Source organism: Dermacentor silvarum, chromosome 1 (genome assembly GCF_013339745.2).
Source record: "Dermacentor silvarum isolate Dsil-2018 chromosome 1, BIME_Dsil_1.4, whole genome shotgun sequence".
In the NCBI taxonomy this organism is placed as follows: Eukaryota; Metazoa; Arthropoda; class Arachnida; order Ixodida; family Ixodidae; genus Dermacentor; species Dermacentor silvarum.
Genome location: NC_051154.1, coordinates 427174448 through 427194539, shown reverse-complemented (window position 1 = coordinate 427194539; position 20092 = coordinate 427174448).

Here is a 20092-nt window from a genome sequence, read left to right as displayed (position 1 = left end):
CATTGCCACGTTGACGCTGCTTTGCCCGATACGCCGCCTCATCAGCTCGCGGTTGTCGCATGCGTTCGATATCTCGAGTTAACTGGGCGTCGTGTTTAGCAGCATCCGCCCGCCATTGGCGCTTGCGTTCAACTAGAAACACAAACATGTATCTAATAATTGAGAAACGCTTCAATACAGCCTAGGGTTTAACCCACTGCTAAACATCGGGGCCGCACGTTTCAGTTTCGCTGGTTAATCATCTGTACGGAGTGCTTGGGAGGTGTTGCTTTTATTAGTCACACCCACACACAAACACACACACACATATATATATATATATATATATATATATATATATATATATATATATATATATATATCGTACGAAGGAAACAAAGACACAAAAAACAGCATAGGGGAAATTACATGTGGTTAATAATTGAATTACAGATATTATAAATTCCTGTAAATGAAAGCGAATGAAAAAACAACTTGTCGCAGGTGGGGAACGCGCACACGTCTTGGCATTACGTATCCGATGCTCTTACCAATTGAGCTATCGCGGCGCCGTTTTCCCATCCACTTTCTGGGATATTTATGTTTATCAACTAGAAATATACCTGGGTGTGTTAGCCAGCACCACAATCACGGCCTTGACGGCAGATGTGGAAAATCCTTTTTTTCATCGCAGTCGTCACGTGTACGTGATATTTTTGGGTGAAGGCAACTGGTCAATAAATCCACACATGCTACCTGAAGGCATCAATGCTGCCGGATTCGAGGCCTCGCTATGTAATGAACGAGAAGAAGAGAAACAGAGGGCACGATTTTTTATTAGTCATATAATAAAAAGCCAACAAAGACGCCAAAAACAGCATATGGGAAATTACATGTGCTTATAATTGAATTAATGAAGTTATAAAAATGGCAATGAGAATGGATGACTGAAATTCATGAGCTTTCCAGTGCGTGAAGGTGGATAACCGGCGAAGCTGTTTAGCGTGCGACAAAGAGGTGACGCAGAATTTTGAACAAATGTGCGAACGTTGTTATTGTCCTGATCGCTTGTCATCGTGACTATAGGTACCCACACACATTCGCGTATCACCTCTGTTAATAAATCTGTCCGTCACGTACGACAATGAATGGCTCATACCCCCTCAAGCAATGGCTCATATCTCCGTAAACGCGGCCTTCCCATTACGACGACAGAAGAGCAGTGAAATTCTACACTTAATTACTTGTACAAAAATTTGAAATGCATAATCGACTAATTAACAAAAATCCACTAATTTCGTTTTTTGTGCTTCAATACATAAAACGACGTTTCCTTAAGAATGTAACTGGAACACCAATGCACTTCTCTCCAAACTTCGGTAATACCTCAAAACGGGTGTCAACCTGAGCATCCGTTCGAAGTGCTCCTTGCGAACTCCTCGGCTAGAATTTCTAAATTGAATATGGGCCACAAGGTAATTAGATAAAAAATAATGAGTGAATTTTGGTTAATTAGTCGATTATGCTTTTCAATTTTTTATTTAGTTAATGTCCGAGTCTACCAGTAGACCAGCTCATGAACTAGAATTGTGCAATCTGTCACAGGCAACCTTTAAAAATTTGAGCGTTCGCTGAAACGCCAGGTATATTCACACGTACACATTTGTATCTTTTTTCGGTACAGCTTTTTTCACCTGCTAACCAGCTGTTACATAGGGTGAGAGGAGCCATGCATGTTCTGAAACTTATCACCTATTATCATCGGAAAAATATTGCTAGTGAGATTTTTACTTACTCGATATAATCAGATTTCGTGCGTGCCACGAATAGGTTTGTGCACTCTGGAACGTATCATGAAGCTGGAATAAATAACGAGTCATACTGAATAGCCGACGCACTCGACCCGGAGTACCGATTTAGACGTGCGTCAATTACTGTTTCCAGTGTCACTTGTTTCTCTGGGCACATGTTTTGCAAGAGAGACTGTTTATTTTGTGTTTTGAAAGTACATAAAACAGCGGGTGAGAGAAAAAGCTGGTCGTTAACAAGATTGCCCAGTGTTCAGATTCGTCAATTACAGATTTGGTGCTACCTTGTTCTTTACTTTCACTAGTAAAAGTGGCAATGTAATTACACAAAACGCCCAATTACAAAACCCTGCTGCTTCAAGCCCGGTTATATATAACGAATGTTTTGTATCCAAGGGGTGCTTACTGCCTCCCGACATTTACATATTGTCCCATGAAATACAATACCCGCAGCGGCGTTTCATAAGTGACTCTATCAGCGAACAAGCCTAGAGGCCACGTTCGAAAATAGAATGATGTAACTACATGTGGGACATCAAGAGACGAATTGCTGACCATCTCATGCTGAGTGACGAACCTGATTACAAATAGGCAGGTGTATGCCGTCCGCGAGTAGTCCTAACACGAATTACTGCATGTTTCCCTTATTTAGGGAGCATATATAGTAACTCTAGTCCAATCCGGTGCGCAGAAGGTGCCCAGCACTCTGTCATCGCAGTAACTTGGCCGCAATGGGAAGCACCGTAAAGTAATCTTGACGCTGCGCCGTAGAGCAACAAAAAGAATGTCCATCCGAAGTGCACTAAACAACACACCAACACGACAAATCCAACACTGGTGGGGCAGAGGTCGGAGAGTGTCGCGAAGGCGGTGGCATGGCGGAAGGCAGTGCAGGCGCAGCCGTGAAGTTGGTTTTCCCTCAAAAGAATGCTTTTACGCATGTGACCATATTTGGCGGATAGGGCGCGAGCGGCGCGTTCAATCAGACGTGCAACTCTGATCCCCACGGACAGCATATAGGGAGTACTCTCGTGACGTCATCAGCCTGCCCTGAGCCTACCCTGTTGAACCTACCCTGGTGTACTGAGCTGGTTGACGGCAGCATGCAGTCACGACGGCGTGTGCACTAGAGGCCGCATCCGCCGCGTTCGCTGTTTGCTTTCCGCAGCGTCTGTGGACTTTCGACTTAGCGATCGCTGCAAGATTGCTTCGGACATCGCGGGCGTGCCATTTTCTCGTCAAGCGCTCGCTGATTTATTCGTGGGCACACGCTTTCTGACGACTCTGTGTGCACGAACTGCGCGTAGACACGCCAACGCGGGAGACAGCACGGTGGCTGGAACAGCGGTAATGAAATGTTTCACCTAGTCGAACGCCGATTTCCGTGACTTGCTTTGCTGTCGTTGTCACGTTGAGGTTCAGACTGAATGAGCTGCGCTTTGCAAGTCCCTGTGCCCCTGTCACACAATCCTCAAGTTCTTTTGTTTGCGGGTGTGTTTTTGCATCGACGTTGGTGCGTGCGGGTGTGTCTGGGCTGCGTACCGTAGATCGCGAAAGCTCATGAAGCCATCTGCGTGTCTTCTGTGCATTTTCAACGACCTGCGTGCTCGGAAATCGACTGAGTGGCTGCGCTGCATCTGTGATTTCAGCATGTGTGTCCGGGTGTGCACGCGTATGTAATGTTTGTTCTGTTAATCTGTGCGCTGCCGTCTACAGCCTCATTTTCTTACAGACTGTCAGTGACGATGAATGCTAAAGCACGAACGGAGAAGGACTACGTAACTACATTGCATGGGGACGATCTTCAACGCTACGCAGCCAAAGTAGCCAGGTGTGGTGCCGATCCCTTTCAGTTGAGTTCGGGCAACTGTGTTGTGAGAATGAATGAGTGGCCTGACGTCGACTTCTCTGACATTTCGAATTTTTAGTGACCAGGTCGAGCTTCGTCACAAAGAAGAGATCAAGAGCAAGAAGGGTCTGGAAGCGTAGACTTTTGCAGTGAGCGGTTGGGTGAAGAAACCATGGATAAAACACAAAGAAAATGATGAAATGATAATTCTTGGTGACGTCAACCACTCGCAAACTTTGTCGGCACAGCCTCTAACAGCTTGGCTACTGATGGACCGCGACGGCAATGTTGTATGTGCCCACTGTACGTGCATGGCTGGGCTGGGTGAAGAGTGTTCACACGTAGCGACACTGCTTTTTTACTTGCAGATGGGGCTTGAAATTGAAAGGTCCAAATACTGCACTGACGGCAGAAACAAGTGGTTACCACCACATAAGCACACAGTTAAGCCGGCCTCAATTTCTGCAGTGGACTTGTCATGAGCTGCCATGAGACGTCGACAGCTAATGTTGGGAGAACCTGTTTCAGTCAAGCAGAAGCCAAGAAAAAAGGCGCCACCACCAACACCAGGAGAGCTGACTGCACTTCTGGATGACATAATTGCCAGTGGAATTCCCCCTTCAGTGGCTGCCACCAATGCGAAGTACAGTGACCTCCATGTTTCTTAGGCCACACGGTGTAGTGCATCATATCTCCTTGACTTACACAGCCCTAGTGCCTCAGAAATGGACATTAAAAGTCTTGAAGAGAGATGCGCTGCTTTTAAGATAGAAGTATCTCAGGCTGCAATAACATCAATTGAGCAGCATACCCGAAAACAGTTGAATCACAGAGATGGTTCCTCTACAGAGCTGGACGAATTACTGCATCAAATTTAAAGTCAGTGTGTCCTATACGTATTGAAACCACACCAATCAACTTGGTGAAATAAATTTGCTACCGCAGCAACAAAGTGAATGTAGCAGCTGTAAGGTATGGTAGGAAAAACGAGGCTACAGCTTTGGAACATTACAAGGCTCTTTCAGCGGAAGTTCATACCAATGCAGGATACAGTGAAGTTGGTTTAATTATTTCAAAGGAACATCCCTATTTTGCAGCAACACTGGATCTCATCGTTGACTGCGACTGTTGTGGAAAAGGCACAGTAGTAGTGAAATGTCTTTACTGCGTTAAAGACAGTTCCCTGCATGAACTTCCAATGCAAAAAAGAAGTCATGTGACTGAGAAAAGTGGCAGCCTTGTTCTCAAGACAAGTGATGGTTATTACTACCAAGTACAAGGTGAAATGTTTGCATGTAACGCTTCACACTGTGACTTTGTGTTTTGGAAACGTGGTGAACCTAATACTGAAAGAATTCACAGAGAGTATGATTTTCTAGCAAGTTCTCTTGAAAAGCAAAGACCTTTTTTGACAAAGTTTTTCTCCTCGAGCTTGTACGACGGTGGTTCCCTCGGCAAAATTAGCTTGTCAAATCAAATGATGAAATTGGCAATGTTGATTGAGAATAACTGCCTAAACCTATTGAGTGTTCGTCTTTACGCATTCCTACATCTCACAGACTAAATGGCCTCTGGACGGTACCTCTCTCTGAGTTGTTTGTCTGTTTTACTCGCCCAATATTCTGCCTTTTCTTTCTGGTGTTATCATGCATTATGTGCTTGGACACAAGTGTGTGTTTTTTGCAAAAACTCTAATATGTCTTTTTTCGCCTTCGTTAATAGGAGGCAACATGGAGCCTTAGATTTACTGCAGTTGGGAGCAGCCCTGGTGAATGGCCCTTGAGAATTGCTTGAGACTGGGCTAGATCATGAAGTTCCACGATTCCTGCACTAGTCCATGAAGCAAACCGAGAAAGAACTGTCTTGCTGTTGTGCTTCAATGCTTCAACTTTCTTTCATGTTTGTGTACCTCTCTTTGTGACTTTGCAGTGCAAGAATCATGAAACTGTAGAGCAGATTAATATGCTGTTCTCTACTTTTGGTGCAGTTGCAACCTTTATGGCGATGCACTGCAGTAGTAGCTAAGTGTTTATATACCGTTCTTTAATAACTATAAAGAGAAAGCATCACATGTTAATGTGCCGCTACAAAAGAGCCATGAGACAGCCTGCAAAAGATCAGACTGATGTCATTTATTCCAATAAACTGATTATTGATACATCTCTCGAGTCAACCAAGCTCGTTAATATTACAAACTATAACCGAGAATGAAACAAGCACACATGTGTTGCAATAGACATTTATGAGAATTTAGTGAGTGATCTGACATTTACAGCAATTTGAACAAAATTATGCGAGAAACATTTAATCCTTGACATAGGCTTCAAATACGGATACATTAGGCAAATTAAGCTCAGCATAAGCTAAATTAACTATATAATTATTGCCATAGAGTGCACAGTAACATTGACACACATTGCTTTGCTGAAGATCCGTGCAAACTAACCTATGCACAAAACACAATGTGTGACTGAAATAAACACAAATTAAAAACTCTGATATATAAAAGGATCTCACTAAATGCTGAATTTTATTACCCTATTATATAAAGAACAAAACTTTATGAATTCTCAGCAGGATCCACCGCTGCTGCCGAACTATAAGAATGCACTGCGGGCACACAACTGCCGTCTTCTCAAGAGAACAAAGTTGTATTACGCGTATTACAGCTTTTTATTTTAGATCACATTGCAGGTGCTTGGTTCTGCACTTTGTATTCCAAGTGAGTACTGTACCCTAGCGTGCAAGAGTAATAGACTCTCCTACCCTTTTTTGAACTCTATATTTGCATCAGCCAGCAACTGCGCCATTTATGCTTCAGCTTGTATTTGAGACAAATGATTGTGCTCTGAACAAGACTTATTTGTCTTGTGACTATGCACTGAACAAGAAGGCAACCTTTCAATAATTGGTACTTGTTCTTCACCAGCCCAATCACTCTTTCAGCATGTTTGTGTACATTCGCTATTTCCCTGGTGCATTCAGCTTCACTCGTGCTCAGCTGCTTCTTTCCTCTAGTAAATGGTGGGATGTGCAGTCTGGCAGAGCACAAGCCAACACTCTCCGCTATCAAGAAGCCCCTGTCAGTAAGGACACCATCATCATATTCCAATTTCAATAGAACACCACAATCTTTTGTTATGAACTTAACACTGCACCGCGCTCCGTATCTTTTGGATATGAAAGTAATGCTGCCTTGAGGAGAGATAGCAGTCAAGAATTTCAATCTGTTGTGGTGCTTGTAGTGAGACCAAGCACTGGCACGTGAGTCAAGTGCACTTAGTCTGTTAATTAACACCTAAAAACAGTAAAAAATTACGCTGATCTTCGTTGTGAAGTTACGTACAAATGCCAGTGGCATGACTTTCACAATGTCTTCTTTTTCAGGCCATCGAATGAGGGAGTTAAACCTATCAAAACGAGTTTCCAGCCACCTCTCACATATTCGGGATGTTGTTGCCTGTGATATGTTGATCCTGTAGGCAAGATCCAGCATACAAAACCAAGTAGCAATCTCATCAAGAACAGCCTCATTTTCTCAAACTTTGAGAGAACATTGTTTCCACTGTGTGATGCGTGATGCTCTATCAGGCGAAAAATAGCCATGAGCACTGCAAATTATCGGAGCCCTGTGTACAAACACACTTTGTCATGATCGTCTCGCAATGCCTCTTCTGTAAACCAACGTCTGTTTACAGTCGTCCGAGGATCATAAACTTCTTTGTTTTGGGAGAAAAGATTTTCCTCCATGGCAGCGATATCTGCAGCAGTTGTCAGCTTGGCAAGCTCCATCTGCATAAAACAAACAAGAGGTCAGATATGTTGTTCCTAATGTTTGTTGGACTATGCCATCTTAGATGTATCTTTGCTTTCTTCGCTTGAATAGCGCAGTACGTATTAACAGGTAAAAGGATATATTGCATACGGTTTATTCTACAATGCTAATACCTCGTTGAAATTATGAAAAGCTACTGTATCCGATGAGTGGTGCGTAAGTGCAGAACAATTATTTACCTTCAATTTCAGTGACAGCAGTTTCTCTTTGCTCATCACCTTGTGGCCCTGCATCTAGCTGGGCAGATACTGCAGCATAAGTTGTACATTATTTGATTAATTGTAAGAAAAAATTTTTCAAAAATTTGCTTTACCACATGTTCATATTCAAAGTTTCATTTTTTTACCTTAGATAATATTTAGGCCGCATTTTTAAATAAGGTTGCTGCACCTCGCAGTTCTGATTCCTCCGCTGGCGACGTACTCGGTGTGCTAGTTGTCGCCACAGCGAATTGACGTCGTGTATTCTTGCCCTATTATTCGTACTTGCTGTACGACGTATCATGCTATTAAACTTGCTGTCCCACCGAGGCGCAGCGTTCGAGAATCAATTACGACAGTATCAAAAGTGCAGCTGGTGCATAACACAACGTGCGTCGTGCTTTTTTATTTTTTCCTGTCCGCGTCTCCTCATGGCGATGCCTAAAGTTAATGCAAAGATAAATATGCAACCTTACCGGAAATCAAATGCTTCGAGCACACCTTGTACTTGTCCACGTCAGCGTCGAGGTCTTTCCGGTGGATTCTGGCCAACCGTTCTCGTGGACGCCTTTCGGACAGCACCCGCGCCTTTTCGCATTCATTTAACCGCACCTTCGGTATCTTAAGGAAGCGCGGATCTGGTGCATTCCTCTTCAACTTCTCCGCCTTCGTGTGAGACCGATTTTGCACCCGAAAACAGCAAAGAACACCATGTCACAACTGTTGGCTTCTTGATCACGAGCACCGTATAGCGCGGCTACAGCGCGGCCTTGTCGGGCCAGTACAACAATATGGCGACGGCCCCAGAATGCATCGCTTGCATGACGTAGGTGAATACTCTCTATACATTAGCTCTAATTGCGTGACTTTACGCGCTCTAGGACGCCTGTATAGGGCACTTTTATGCAACAGCTAGCAAGCGCGGGCGTGGCGCCGTGGTAGCTCACTCCTACCCAGAGAGCCCGGGTTCGATGTCCGCGGGAACAGGGTATGTTTTATTTTCATTCCTGGCGATAGCTGCGACGAACACCGACGCGGCGGCAGCGGACAACATCGCCAACCGAAACTGCTATTGAATTGAGCCCATAACAGCTTACGCTGTAAAAAAATGTTTCGGGCCCCTGCTATCAAACCCACGGATGGAAAACTTCTTGGGGCAGTGATCCACGAATGCTTGCCAATATGAGTGCGCCTCCTTTTTCTGTTGTTTGCGTAGGTGCGTTCTTTGGTTTGTAACATTCGGCGGCGCAGGAGGCTTCGACAGTACTTCGCCTTCTACATTTTCGACGCACGCTGCAACACTGCATTGCATAATCTGAAGGGTTTTGCAGCTCGTCGACATGCACTTTATGAAGGAGGCTACAATTTCTACGTGAATTTCACTTTGAAGAGTGTTAGAACTCGGTCACGACAATACACCGCCCCGCTAAGGCACGAAATTGCACAGGACTGCGAATATGGTCTCGGCCGGTGAAACAATAACAACCCACCTGCGAAAGCAGTCAACCCGGGAGCAGTATATTGCACTCACGTGAGTGTGTATCGTTATGCGTTGAGTCGCCTACCGCGAACACTAGTCGCTGCAGCCGAGATCGCATTTCGGCTGTCCAGTATCTTTTAAAGCAACGCTTACTTTGACTCTTCTCCCTAGATTGCGGGTGCTGGCTGCTGCTTTGCCCGATTGGCCGGTCTCGGGTATAGTGGGAACGAGTACCGGCTATAGTGGAAACCAATGCGGCAGGTGGTCTGCGTAAGAGGAGACGTGACCTCCAGCACAAACACGCCTTCGTCATCGCGCCATCGCCTTCATTCCGCCGGCTTCATTTGTTGCCTTCATTCACACCGTCAGCATTCATTCGTTATTATGCCGTTGTCAGCGTGCCACCGTCGTTACTCTGGAGTCGTCATTCGGATGTCACCAATTCATCGTCGTCATTCCATCGTCGTCATGCATTCGTCATAATAACGCCGTCATTGCGTCACGTGGTCGTTGTCAAGCCGTCCTCGTCATTTCAGTGTCATCACGGTTTCGTCAGTCAGCTATAGTCAAAGTTGCCGTAGTCGTCATTATTGTGTCATGCTCACCCAGTCGTCGTTAATCCATCTTCGTCATTCTATTGTCGTCATGCATTCGTCAGTTAGCCGTTGTCGAATAATGCGAAGCAGTTGCGCAACAGTTCTTGCACTGTTCCTTGAGATATTGAATAAATCATACATTTGCAGATACACGCGAGCCATCTCCCTTCTAGAGGAAGAATAAAACTGCAGTGAGTATGCCATGTTGAAGAGCAATCAACATTAAGCACAGTGATGCTTCTAGCTGAAGGCGTCTTCCTCGTTTTGGAAGGTGGTGCTGCAATAGTTCTTGCACTGTTCCTTGGGATATCGAGTAAATCGTACATTTGCTGATACGCGCGAGTCATCTCCCTTCTAGAGGAAGAATAAAACTGTAGTCAGTGGGCCATGGTGAAAACGAATCAACATCAACCACAGTGATGCTTCTAGCTGAAGGCATCTTCGTTTTGGGAGGTGGTGCTCCCGGTGGTAGAAAATCAGAGACTAAACTATTTCTCCCTCCTTTTTACTATCTTGCTTTTCGCTCCATCTCACTAGTTTCGTTTATGCCAATTGTTTCACCTCAAGGCTACATTATGGATAAGCAGGACAGCGTGGCTGGAGACAGTTGTTTTATTGGGTGCTCAAGAAGGCAGCGACACGATAGTCCAGGCGTGCAACTATTTCCTTCGGTATCGGCGGCCCAACTGAGATGTAGACACAGACTCTCAATCACTTTGCCCGGAGTTGGAGTCCTGCTGGGGCACTGCGACTGTCTTTGTTACTTGATAAAATTCTGGCAACGCATTCTAGAATTCTACCGACGAACACCAGTGGCCAACAAACGGTTATCGGTAGGGAAGCTCTTACAGATATCGTTCTAAAAGGAGGCCTGCAGTTTCGAAAGTAACATTATTCCATTGTAGCATTTGTGCCCACCGTCGTGCCTGATTTCGAAACTAGTTAGGGCCGGAAAACAGCAAACTGCAATCCGCTGCGTCTTCTTAAGGACTCAAGCATAACACAGCGATTAATTTGTGCGCGTGAAGTCAGAACTGACGGTGCCGACTAGCATCACGTGCTTCGCGTGGATTTGTTGCATACAGTCTGGTCCAACGTAGTTCCTTTCTATCGTGTTCCTTTATAGTGAGTGGCTGTTGTTTTGCAGTCTTCCCTACTACCACATCCTCCTATCTCTAAAATGGAGCCGCTTCTGAGTATATTAACCCTATGCAGGGCTATGCAATGATTGCGACCGTCGGGGCTCCATGCACGAGAAGCCTCCGACAGCACTGCAAGATGCTGAAGCAACCCTCCAACCAAAACTAATTGAGAAAATTGCAGAAAATTGAGAGACAAAGAAATATTCAAAGAAACCAAGGACAATTAGGACAATCACAAGTCGGTGGTTACTCCAGTTGCGCAAGCTTTAGCAATACCAGCGCGCCTCACATTGCGCTTTACTAGGAAAATCTTGGAATCATTTTACTAAAGGATTTCAACACCATATATGTATCTTGTATCTGCTGCTGTGCTGGCGTCCCCGCACGTGAAGAGCGCCATAGTCTCATACCGAACTGGGCCCGAATTGAGCAGAAATTGAGTCTCTCGCGGAACTCGCGCCCGGTAAAGGACGCCGACTCTACTTGCCGGCATGCTTCTTATGGCATTTCAGATTTTCCTAACTACCTCCCGCTATTCGCTTTTGTGTATTGAACTCCTTATTTGTTCTGTGCACTGAATACAAGATGGACTTCAGATTTCGTGGCTGGCCTCTTTAAATTATGCGCTGTGTTCTCAACGTGCTGGCTAACCACAACCTTCAGCGCCTCGTTTCAGCTGAACAAGCGTCTTCGGGTTCGATTTCTGAGTATAGCGACGCTTGTTAGGAGGAAATCCCTTGCTAGTCTGCCTATAACTCAGCCTATTGCACTATACTTGAAAGCTGTAGTTGACGTTATGCACCGTTATCTTCTTAGCGCATAACTCGGAAGGAACTCTCGAGGGCACGTGCCTGCTTTGTTACCTTGGAATACGCTGAACACTAATGCAAAAGAAAAAAGAAAGGCCTTTCGTAAGTCGTAGGGCGTACTGTCAACATATGTGCTCATCAGAGAACGTTGATGCTCACTATCAAGTTCTCAGATAATTCACATAAATCTCACTACCTCATAATGCTCATAAAATCTCTCATTAGTTGCAAACAGTAAGTTCCGCAAAAAATGTATTTATTCTGAGCAGCATGGTTGATGTTCGTCTCGGTAGCTTCTCTAACAAAGCAAGTAATCCTCTGCACACTTCTAAATTATGTGCGATTACAAGTCACTTAAGGTTCTTAAGACAGGCTAGCCGAGTTCTGTTCACACAAGTATTTGCGAAATATTGCTGGCTGAGCTATGGAAGATCAGACATTCAGTAACTCGTTCAGCCTACAAAAAAGTAAGAGAACTGAAGGCTTCGGCAATACTGCCCATTATTAACGTGACACGTAATAAAAAAATTGTCGCCAAAGCGACACTGCAGTCTGTGTTTAGTGTACCGAACAAATTGGGGGCTCAAGGCGAAAGACGGACGATGACAGGTAAAAAAACATGGACTTGAGGAAAGCATGCTAAAGAAATGCGTAAAATGTAGGACTGCGGTCTTGTATGATATCCCGTTGTCACGCAGGCATTGTTATACGTACACGAGAGATATATAAATAGGACTCTGCATGACCATGCTTATTCATGCGATAGCTCCACGGGAGACCCTTAGCTGGCATCTAAAATGCTACAGCGGCATACCAGACTATATTCGTGCACTGCCGCGTCTTAAATAAAAATGAAGAACAAAAATATTTCAGTCATTTCAAGGGTCAAAACCACAATCCAATTATGATGATCGCGATAGTTGGGACACCGGAATTATTTGACCATATAGGGTTCCTTGAAGAGCACCAAAATCGAGGCAAACAGGGACGTTCTTGCATTTTCGCCCTCATAAAAATCGGGTCGCCGCGGCTGGGAATAGTGAGCAAGTAAAACGACAGATAATGCAAGCCTTAAATATATATGGAAAGCGGCAACAAGTGTGCAAACGCTCCATCGTTAACCTGTACGAAAAAATAGTTCTTACAGGTAGCATCGGTGGTCGCATGACCGTGAGCGGTATCTGTTATTTGCCTTCCTGGTTGCGAGTGGGATTTGCACATGAGGAGCCCAAAAGCAATAAACCGAGTGCTTGTTAGTTCACCGCTTCATTGTTTCTGGTACTTTTCTTCTTTGCCACGGGTTAGAGCTTACATATTGTGCAGCGAATATAGTGCAGCGATAAAGTGCAGCGAATACGTCAAGCGTTGGTGAAGCTTAGACATGGTTAAGGATAGCGGCTTATAGTGCTCAATTTTAAAATATATAAAATATTGCATAACATTTTCAAGCAAGCAGAAAGAAAAAATTCGGCAGCATAAGTAACACGTGAAGGCGAAAGCCTGCTGCTTACTGTGTAATGCACCTGAACCACCCCTCGGGCTTGGGGAAATAACATAGTCCGCGGGTAGCATACGCTGTTGTGAATATCGCAGACAAAGTTTTGCTGTCGTACGCGGTGCGTGGAGCTCGCAAACGTAGCGCGAAGTCATATTTATCGCAAACGCTGTCTTTACAACAGATGCCATGATCCTAACTCTTTTCTGTGCGTTTTATTTCGTAATGAAGCGCATTCCTATACGCGGCTGCTTTTGGTCGTTGCCGTCGGCTACACCGCGGATGCCGCGGGGTGCCGCCACGAGTGCACTGGCTAAGCGCACTGCGGCTCGCTGAGGACAACCGCGTCTGGCGTACGTTTAGCGCGTCGTAGGCGCACTAAAATCGGAAGTCGTGGCGTCTGCATTGTCATCCAAAATACAATTTGAACTGCGCGCCACGGTGACATTTCGAAGGCGGAGCGTTGTGGCCACGCCCCACTCCACCGTAGCCTTCGCAGTGCAAGGCATTGGAGAAGGAACTAGAACACAGCGCAGGCTGTGTTTGATTGTCATTAACTCCAGTTCTGCTTGACGCATTGAAGTACATATTGCGGCTAAAGTATTTCTGAAATAGCCTAATTTCACCTCAAATTCTGTTCTCCACTTCGATAAAAAGTGGCTTAAGGCCACTTTAATTTATACGATCTGAGGTGTGAGACTTCTTTACGTTGCATCCTATCAGCAGTGGAAAGGAGCACTCGCGGTCGAACGCCTTGCTCCCGCCGCTTCGCGCGTCGCACCTCATTTCTCGCTTGGCGAGTATTCTCGGTCGTAGCGTACTTCCGAGGCCTTCCGCGCAATCCGCTAGGACATGGACGAGCGGCCTCCTTAGGCGTCTGTCTCACTTCGCAGTCGACTGTCACCACAATCGCCGCCGCGTGACCTCAGCGACGCCACATGTTTTTTTCTGCGTGCGCGCGCCGCTCGTTCGCCTCTTCACCCACCCTTCGCTCGGAGGTCACGTGGTGTCTGCGCGCGTCGCTCATTCTCTTCACCCGGTGCTCGCTCGGAGAAGGTCACGTGATTTTCTGTAACTACTCGAGTAGATGAGGCGCAACGTAGGTGAATCTTGCCGTATTCATATATTTTGTCTTTTTTTCTACGTATTGTGCCTTAGCCTTTCTTCTCCCAGCAAGGAAGGCGGTGGCAGTGGTCACGCACCGTAGAGGGAAAATTACAGCCTGCGCTTCAATAGATGGCGCCTCCACAACGGAAGCGGAAGAAGTTGCAATTCCGCTCGCAATAAAAGAGAGCTGGACGAGAAAAGCTCCATTAACAATTGTCACAGACTCACAGAAAGCTTGCAGAAACTATCTAAGGGGCAAAATTGGAGCACAGCCGCTCCGAATACTTGTCGGGACTGGATGGGACCCCACGGTTCAATACATCCAAACGGTGACCTGGGCACCGGGCCACGAGGGCGTCACAGAAAACCTGCATGCGGACGAAGCGAGTCGAGGCTTTACGAATTACCGTGCCGCCCCGGACTCTGCAATAGAGGACATTACACCCCTAGACCCTTGCTTTGCAACAATTCTGAAATACTTTAGAGAAAATTGAAAAATCAATCCACCCCCGCTCGAGAAGTCAGTGCTGCGGAGGCAACCGTGTTTCGAAGATTACAGAACACCTACATAAGTCTGCACACACTCCACCTGATCTACCCCACGGCATACAGGGACATATGCCCGTGGTGTGAAGCAACACCAACACTCTTTCACATCACGTGGAAGTATGCAGAACACGAAGAACATGAAACAAACGGCACATATGGAACGAATGGGAGGCGCTGCTGTCTAGCCCGCTCCTCCAGCTCGGCCCTTGACGACCAGCTCAAGCTGATCCAGAGAGCAGAGAAGATGGCAAGAGCCAGCGGAGCCCTCGACTAGGGGCCCCGACCATTAGCGATGCCCCATTGGGGCAAGACAAAACTCTATATTTGCAATAAAGTATATCTATCTATCTATCTAGCCCACTCCTGGAAGATCACCTACGACTGATCCAACGAGCTGAGCGGATGGCCCGTGGTAGTGGGGCCTTGTAATAGGGGCACCACTCTCCTCGACAAACTCCGTTTCCCCCCCCCCCCCTATCCCCTCTGGGAGACTGCGGTAGGAGCCCGTCGGGTTTCTGAATATAATAAAATTTTACTGCTACTACTACTACTACTACTACTACTACTACTACTACTACTACTACTACTACTACTACTACTACTACTACTACACTACTACTACTACTACTACTACTACTCGAGTAGACGCCGCGTTTTTTTTTTTCAGGGCCATCGCGCAACGAGCCACTCAGCGTTTTCGCCATAATTTATGTTTACGCAGCGTTGTGCGTCATGACAATACACAACACATAATTACTAACACATGAACAAACCCTTACCGTGCAAATATAGCATCATACTAATAAGCAATAATCAGGTGCCTGCCCCGTCAGGTGCCCCGCGAGCACTGGATCGCATTTTGGTAAATGCCGATCGGCCTAACACTCAGTCGCCGCCCAGGGACCGGAGCTGCTGTTTACCGACTGTCCTTTACAACTACTGATGTACGCGTAGTTTCTTGTCCGCAATCTGCATCCGTTCCTGTAGTCTTCATCACAGCCTTCTTCATAGGCCCATAAGCACTGCATATGGTAGCGCACAGAATGAACATGAATTACACTGTAAAAAATGATTTTTTAAAAAACTTCAAAACTGGCAATATGCATTGATGTTACATTGGAGTTGTTGCTTGGATTTAAGCTGTCGGAGGCGCATTCCTCTCATTTTCCCAGTAACGACACTCCATGGCTTCGGCAGGAAATGTGACGCATAGCACTGGCTTTGAACTTTTCACAGCAGTACCATAACAACAGAAATGTGGCTCACCGAATCCCGTTGCCTCTTACCACTGTTTGTAAACATCGTTGCATCTGACCACGCCGCAAACAAGGCTTTGTAAACTGACCTTGCCCCTGCTGCACGGCGTCTACATTAGCGTAACATATGTGGCTTTCGATGATAAACCGAACAAAATCTATATTTTTTAAACACGTCTGCAATACCACAGTTTCTAAAGGAATAAGAAATTGGAATACGCTTAAGCTTCGCCTTTAAGAGTGGAACGCGATAGCGTTATCGGGCACCGTTCGCATCGCATTTTTGTTTCAGTGAGCTTCACCGCAACACAGAACGTGGGCAAGCCAGCTTACCAAGACCAAGCTTGCATCCACCCCCTTAAAGTGGGCTTCACATTTATGCCGAAATGTGGGAATTTATGCTGGGAAGACGTTTTTCCAGGGGCAATATAAGTCGTCTTATAATAAAATGTAAAGGCCCTAGCACGTTTTTTAAATTATTTTATTAAATGTTTGCTATCGCCCGACGCGCTCGCGTGTCCAAAACGCATTAGGCCGGCCAAGTCCCAATTTGACCTGCCGACGATGCGAGGGCCATCTGGATAGCATTTTCGCAAGTAAATTACCCGAGCGCACAGGGTTGGTACGGTAGAAATTCTGGAAAAGGGGTTTGTGTTTGAGTTTCCTCGTTAAAGGATTATGTTTTCTCGTACATTCAAGTTACAATCCAACGCCTACTGGTAAAAAATCTGACGCCGAATCCGACGCGGAACGGTAAAGTCGTACTTTACCATGTTTCTGACGGATATAAATGTGAGAAATTTAATTTTTGTTCACCAAAACCTTGCACCACGTGGAGGGCCTGCGCAGTCCGGGTGGCTCGGGATGATTTTCTTTTTCGCTAACACCTCGCGCCACGCGGAGCCTGCGCAGTTGGGGTGGTTGGGGATCATTTTTTCCGGCACACACCGACATCCACGCCGACGCCGGATTTTCTGCGACACAGGGCCCTTAACGCTCTAGCGTTAATATCAGGCGGTGGACAGTCGGGCTAGTTTCGGTATCGGCAATAAAGCGTCGCCATGACACTGGTAGCCAAAGGAAAATTCAGTAACTTTTGCATATGTGGCTCTATCTTTTCAACCTACATAGCAATAACGTAAAGTCATGCAATTATATGCAGAAATAAAATGTGTTGTTGTCTACTTTCTTTTTTTAGCATGCTATATCTTTATTTAGTCGCTTCACATGTTGCGCCAACGGGTGGCGCTTTTGCTCTTATCGCTTCAGCTGCCACTCCGTTCGTCTGCTCCAGTCGCTCTCTGCACACGTGCACGCCTTTGCCTTCTATTGTGCGCTGCAACATTTTGTTTCTGCATCGGCTGGTGGCTCCAACGATGTACGAAAAACAGAAGAAAGGCCACAAGACGTTTCCGCGCGGCTCTGTGGTTGACGAGCACGGGAAGGGACAGCAGGGCCATTTTTTACCGCTTCCAAGAGAATGAAAGGTACACTCTTAGAAAATACCGGCTTAAAACAACGCATATAGGGCGGAAAGTAGAACAAAATTTCGACGCTTATAAATGGCTCACTATAAGCGGCCTGCTGCGTATACGGCCGATTATATGCGGCTCTTGCTTATGCGGCCTGCACTTAAACGGCCCATAGTAGGGCCGCTTGGTGAACGTCACGCATAACCTGAAATTTCTTATGCGGTATTTCAGATCAAATCTGTCCGGCTTACTAAGCGGCCCTAATCTTGTGCGGCTCAAATCTTATACGACCCATTGGGTATTTTTTTACGAAAAAAAATTACTTTAAGACAGGAGCCGTCCACTGTGGTTTTGAGCGCTGTTTCATAGACATTGCATAGAACCACATTACAGGAAATTGATAACCCACAACAGGCACGGCAACGCACTTCACACAAACATGGAAATACTGGGAATCGAACCCAGGTACAGTGCGTGAGAACCAAACACGCTAACCACTACTCCACATCACTACGCTGCCCTGAGGACTCGCACAGCTATGTGTAGATACATTTGTGTTTCCGAGGCTGTCGTTTTCTGTCGATCGTGCACCGTCGGCAATCGTGCGTGATACACACATAGTTTGAGTAGCTGTTACCGATGCTTAGGTGGTTGGCGATGGTAGATGTATTTGAATGAGTATCAGTATACGAATAGCGCTTTCAACAGCTGCCATGTTTGGCGGAAAGGATAAATGGGGTAGGATTACGGAGCATGGGGGCTGCACGAAAAAAAAAACTGCTTCGCCAGGCAAATGTAGTTTTTTAATATTTTCTATGATGCGGCTGCAATCACTGTTTAACCGGGAACTCGGCTTTGTCTGGGAAACTTTCAACCTCGTTCAGAAGGTTCAGTTAAAACTGATCCGCGCTGATGCGCTGCCTCGACGGTATAACGACAATACGGCTGCGATATTCTGAGACGTCGAATAAGCGGGTGGGATATTACCGGCCCGTCTAAGTTTGTTGAACCGACAAATATTTTTATTCACCTCCGCTGGCCTCAACAGGGATGCCCTGTCCGAAAGACTGACCTATATAGCTTTTGTGAGTATCAAGAAGAATACTGTCAAACTGATCCTATTATGCTGTTCCGTTGTAGTTAATGATTCAGTGTTTATTTTCAAGCAGCAAGGCGCGTCGGTATCTCCGCCCGTGAGCCTACCGTAACAGCATTGCAAATATCGGAAGCTTCACTGCTTTGCACACGCTAGCTTGTTTTCACCTCTTCACCTGCCACGCGAATGCACGCGACGTTGCAACGAGCTACCGTGGCCATACCTGAAGTGCCGTCGTGCCATACCTGAAGAACGAAGGGAGGTAACAAATCGAGGCATCGTTAAAGATTTTATATTATGGGGCTTAGCGTCCTGAAACTGCTGTGGATTACGAGGGACGCAATAATAGAGAGCTACGGATTCATCGTGGCCTCCTGGAGTTATTGAACACGCACCTGAAAGAACGACACAAGCGTTTTTGCATTTCCGTCGGAATGCGACAGGTGCCGCCGAAACGCTAAAGTCACCTTGTTACTGCGGCGACTGTCGTTGAAAGTGAACGAATCAGCTGTTTGAAATTGCGCATAACAAGGTGGGATTTTGCCGGCGTGTCGAAGCTTACAACGGCTCCATTCATATACCCTTGCAAGTCGATGACTTCGACGAAAAATTAACGTGGAATAACCGCAATTTGCCCATTGTATTTTGCGCTGCATTTGTGTGATCAGCACCACCGCAATGGGCACTCTTTGCTATCTGGAATGTAAGTGAATCTCTATGCGCAAGACGAGCCGCATTCATGCACAAACTACTTTTAGTTATCTCAAAAAAAGAAAAAGAAAGCACCGTGCAGACTGCAATAAAGTGCACGCGCTGTATTGAGTGAGCACGCACTATGGTGCTGTGACCGGCAAAGGAAGGTGTGCCATGAAGTGGTTCCAAGCAGGTGAGATGGACTGCCCGATAGCATACCTAATTATCTCGAAGGAGAGATCGAATTCGGATTTAGGTGTCGTGTACATTAGTTGAGTGCCTCTGCCTTCGTTATATCAACTGTGCCCAATATGCACAATTATTAAAAGCACAAGTTTTTCTCCTGCAACGTTAAGTATGATTTTTGCGGAATGTCCACTTCATCTGTGTACGCCATCTGAAAGCATGCTGTACATTATTGCAGACAAGTAAGTTCATGCAGACACAGACAAAGAACATATTTTTCAAGGGAGAATGATTTATTTACAATACAACAAAGTGAAAAGTGCCCAGCATAGTGTCACTGTAGGTTTTCAACACAGAATGGGGACCTATATACTAAGCTCTGACAGTAACAAATAAAAGCCACACTGCTACAGGAAATACAAAAGCAGACAGGCAGTGTTAGTGCCTGCAGCTTTTAAAATGTGAAACAAGCATAACGCATTAACTTGCATGTACTTCATGCAGTTGCGACCAACAAAAGTTGGTCCTCTCAGTTCACCG